Below are 5,196 nucleotides of genomic sequence, written 5' to 3' on the forward strand. Positions count from 1 at the left end.
CAGTTTAATCATCGGTTCGTCACAGAGGACAGTAACCTTTTCTGGGAATGGAAAAATCATTCGTTGCTTTTCAGCTCAATTGAACTGCTTAGTTGTGTCAGTGAGGTTTTGCTATTTTTACAGCAGCTTGTTATACGTTACCAAATTATTTCAACTCTGATAACACTGTCCGATTTTTATTCTAATTACTTCATCCAGTTCTACACCAGTGAACTACAACACAGAAACCACTGAAAGGTGAAGTGAGCAACAGAGATGTAACAATAGCAACTGTCAAGGATGGGATGTATGAGACAGCGAGTGAACAACAAGTTCTTGAAGTTGGACAGTGAGAGATGGCACTGTGGGAGGAAGAAGGCGGTACAGTGCTGTCCACGGTGTTTTGCTGGGAAACCGTAGACTCTGGCACTTATGTGAATGTTATTTTGGCGCATATCACCAACCTAAACACTGCTGCAGACAGTTTACATCCCGTCATGGCAGCAGTATGTTCTTTTTTCAACAGACTAATGCTCCCTGCCACAATCCAGAGTTAAGACAATTTCAGGGTGTTGGCGCCAAAGCATCAGTACACTAGAAAAACAATGAAGGCACACAATGCAACCAATAAGACCTAAAGAACCTACACAAAACACTTTCAGATGACTCGTGGAGTTGATTCTTTGACAGGTCAGGGTTGTTTGACATCAACTCCAAGTCTGTGTAATGCTTTTTATGCACATAAAGCGGGTTCCAGTGATTCATCTGGGACACTTTTAGAGTTCAGTATCTCACTAAAAGACATATCATTTCCTGCAGAACCCAGAATGAAGTCACATGAAATAAGCAAACCACTTTCTGCACTGCCTGGGAATTGAACCCAGGTCACAAGAATGGGAATCTTGTATGATGCCACTACACCAGCAGTGCTGCATGACTGGCTGTTGTGATGAATCATTAACCATTTAGCATACGTGACATTTTATTTTTCCAGGTCCACAGCAGGTGCATATAATTTCGTGAAAGTGGTAACCACTACTAAAAGGGAGCTCAAACACCACTAAAGTCAACATATATAGTAAAGTCTTGGATGGCATGTGCTTGGACTATCTAAATAAGGGGTGCTATAGGAGACGTCATCAAATCCAGAACCAAAGAAATCTAAAAGAGACTTGTACTTAGACACTGAACAGTGACTTTCTGAGGACGTTGGGCATTTGGCATGCATCAGATATGGTCTATGGATCAGTGGCTCACTCCCATGAATCACTTTTTTATTATACACATACAGAGCAGCTGATCTGTTTGAAGGATAGTGGTGGACTCTTAAACACCACATGAGGAAATCAGGAACTAAAGGCATCACTTACTGCCTGCCTTGGAATTGAGCACAGGTCATTCGAATGGGACTTTGTGTCTATATTGGACCATAGACCAGGTAACAAGATAGTCTGGTAAAGACAGTATGTTGCAGTATTATGCAGCATAAAGCTCTCTGCAATTTTTTGCTTGGAAACCTTGGCTCCAAACATTCATGTGAATGTTACTTTGACATGTGGCACCCAGCTAAATGCTTCTGCAGCGCACCCCAAGCAAATGCATTTCTAGCCTTCTTTTAGAAAGGGACTACACCTTTTAGAGGAGACCAACATTTCCCAGGTGATTGTAGCCTCCAAATTCTCTGTTCTCAGTCTGGCCAAGTGATTGTAGTATGTGCTGGAAAAAAAAGTCTGACTGATGGAGGCCATTTTGCAACCTAAAGGTCTTAAGACATCTGCTGCCAAGGCCGTGTTGCCTTGTACCACCTTTGTGAGGATGTGAGGCATAAAGTCTAGAGAATAGTGTCTCAGCCACATTAATAACCTTTGACTTTACAGATGCATAGCAGCTGTGTATGCTGAACTCTTAAATGCATTTGAAGAAGCGTAAAATGTAACTTAAAGCACTGCCAGGGAATTAAACCCAGGTCACAGGAATGGGAGTCTTGTATGATATCATTACACTAGCAATGCAGACTGACGCACAAGTATATGCAGTAGTAGTAGACAAAGGTCTAAAGATTTCTGAAGTTTTGGGAATAAAACCCAGGTCACAATAATGGGATTTTTGGATGCATTCACTAACAGTCTTAAGCTTGAAAGAAGGAAATTGGACTTCTTTGAGTTTTTTAAGACGTTTCACCTCTTATCCAAGATACTCCTTTAGTTTTTTGTTTTTTTTTAAACTATAAGAACTCCCATAATCCCAGAAGGTTGATTCTGATCATCTGGATGTTGCATTTTCAGGGACAAACGTTTCAACACTCATCCAAGTGTCTCATTCAGTCTCAGCTGCCTGCATGTATCCCAGGTTATAAATAGTATGCTTGCATAATGAGTTAAAATGGCAACACTGACTAATAATGGGTCGTGAGGTCAATTTCATGATCATTAATATGCAAACTGTCATGACCATTGATCAATGGCCATGAGTACCATTCACAGAGAGTTGCAGAATGGCTACCATCAAAGAGGTGTAAGATGGTCTCTTTAAAGTTGAAGACTGATCAATGGTGAACTTTCTTTAACTTTAGAGACAGCTAATTTAGCAACCCAAACGTCCTGTTGCTATGTGATGCATTTGGCATGGCCCACTGAGCAGTCTTAGAACTCATAGTTTACTTTATGATGTAAGTCTGAAGTAGAGGACACATAAGATTTATGTGCACTGCCTGGGAATTGAACCCAGGTCACAAGAATGGGAGTCTTGCATGATACCACTACACTAGCAGTGCTGTTGCAAGCTGGCCACATATGTAGTTGCATTTTTCTGTTACCTAAAGGTCTTAAAGCATCTTTTGCTCAGGCCTTGGTAACTAGTGCCACAGCAGAGTCTTGTCTTTTTCCTTTTATAAATCTACTTACAGTTTTTATTTCTGTGACATTATCTCGCTAGATGATCAGTTAGGATAGAATTATTAAAGACACGAGCTGCAGAGAAGGGCTAGAGGTGAGATATAGCACACTGCCTGAGAATCTTATATGATACCACTACACTAACAGTGCACCAATCAGCTAAAGGTCTCAGCATACAATGGTCACTGCACACGGCTGGTAACATCATCATATACCCACATCCACTTATATTTGCTATTACGGCTCAAGTAGCCACTGCAGTATTCTCCTGAACAATTGAAGCAGCCAGTCAGACAAAAACTCTACATCAGCACCGATGCAGGAGGAGGAGAGCGAAAACGTGAAGCAAAGTAACCTGGTCATGTACTGTACTTGGACATCAACACGAGACTTTCTGAGGATGTGACGCACTTGACATGATTTAGTCTTAGAAATCATAGTTTACTTCAGGATGTTAGTCTAAATTAGAGGTGGCATAACAGTCTTTCCACTGCCTGGAAATTAAACACAGGTCACAAGAACGGAAAGCTTGTATGATATCACTACACTAACAGTGCGGTCCTGGGTTAGCCACATATCTTGCCTTTCGGGTTATGTGCTGTAGAAACAAGTCAGCGAGGTGGAGGGCAATTCTGTCAAATGAAGGTCCTAAATGATCTTTTCCCAAGGCCTTGGCAACTAGTGCCAAAGAAGAGTGTTACTGGTCTATTTCCTTTTATAAATCTGCAGTATTCTCCTGAACAGCTGGAGCAGCCAGTCAGACAAAAGCTCTACATCAGCACTAATGCAGGAGGAGAGTGAAAATGTGAATCAAAGAAACCTGGTCACTCTATCAGACATGGATGGTACTTAGACAATAACATGAGATTTTCTGAGGATGTGATGCATTTTGCATGACATTGCATGCATTCAGTCTTAGAAATCATAGTTTACTTTATACTGTTTGTCTAAAGTAGTAGGACACATAAACTGCATGATACCACTACACCAGCAGTGCTGTTAGAGGCTGGCTGAACATGCAGTTCCATTTTGGGTTATGTGCCGTAGCAACAAGTCAGCGAGGTGGAGGGCAATTCTGTCACCTAAAGGTCTTAAAGGATCTTTTGCTAAGGCTTTGGTAACTAATACCACAAAAGAGTCTAAATCTACTTGCACATGCAGCATTTTTTAATGACATTATCTTACCAGAATATACATGATTTGGGATGGAACCTGCTACTTTGGCCAATTCTTTTCTTCCCATTGTTCCATGTAAACACTCATCATGTTTGAACTATGCCTGGTTTAACTTTTCTACACACATGTGAGTTTATTTATCTAAATATAAAAAGTTTTAGTTTACTACAATGTATCCATAAGAAACCCTCCCTTATGTGTCTTTCAACGCGGACTTTGGTTTTGGTGTAGCTTCAGTTGTTTACCTCAAACCCTAATTTGGCCGTTGAAAATTGTTCTCCTAAGTCTTGACAATCAGAAAAAAATACTGGATCACTTCACAAACCATTAACATTTTTCCACAGAAGTCTCTTTGTTTTTCTTCCAAATTTCAGGGCTTTCATCATCATTAAATCATTGTTGACTAAATGTTTAAACTACAAATGTGAAGTGAAGTGTTTTTGACTGTTAGGCTCTTACTTTTTACACATGAGATTAAATGAGATATAATGGCTCAGGATGACAGGGAGACATATTATACCTAATTTTGCACCTCGGTGGTGGCAAGACTGCAAACACAGAGAGGGATTTATTACAATATGGGTGCAGAGCTGAAAAGCAAGGGCTAACCTTCATAACCAATAATACCAATTGGGATTATGTGCATACAGTGGTATGATAACAATATAAGATATAATAACTTTGTCTAATGCCTTTAATTGATTTTTTTCTGTCTACTTCTTGTACTTTTAAAAGGTTCACAAACTTTCAGGCAACAATGTTACCCTACAAACTTTTGCTTTTTGTTTAACCCCATCTTTGACCTTAAGAGTTGAGCAGACTTTAGGGACAGAAACTTGTGCTTATAAAGCTGTACATTAGGGAAGTTTAGTTTTTCTTTGAAAACAAAACAAAATAAAGAAATAAAGAAAAAAAAATTCTCATTGTAGAACCCACAATGTCCCAGGAGCCATATTTCTACTGTCTCTTTTTTAACTTGGAATTGATTTGGATGTTTATGAACAGGCTTTTGTTTCTTAAAGTTTTATGACTCTTTACAAAAAGAGATATCTAGTGCTCATTTTTTGATTCTTAAGCATTTAAATTAGATTATGAAAATGTAAAATTGCTGACGTTTTGTCTGGTAACACTTTTACTTTTTTAGTGA

General features: G+C 39.4%; 2 non-coding genes across 2 annotated transcripts; both read right to left on the bottom strand.

Moving 5' to 3' along the window:
- Nucleotides 1–838: 838 nt before the first annotated feature.
- trnag-ccc (transfer RNA glycine (anticodon CCC)) lies at nt 839–909 on the bottom strand. Its single transcript has one exon. It is a non-coding gene; the product is annotated as a tRNA-Gly (tRNA).
- Nucleotides 910–2,681: 1,772 nt separating this feature from the next.
- Nucleotides 2,682–2,752, bottom strand: trnag-ccc (transfer RNA glycine (anticodon CCC)). The gene has a single exon. It is a non-coding gene; the product is annotated as a tRNA-Gly (tRNA).
- Between the last annotated feature and the right edge of the window lie 2,444 nt (nt 2,753–5,196).

The sequence above is a fragment of the Mchenga conophoros genome, linkage group LG22, assembly GCF_057382185.1.
Source record: "Mchenga conophoros isolate Kocher_MC1m ecotype Shallow Benthic linkage group LG22, M_conophoros_male_GT1.1, whole genome shotgun sequence".
Lineage (NCBI taxonomy): Eukaryota > Metazoa > Chordata > Actinopteri > Cichliformes > Cichlidae > Mchenga > Mchenga conophoros.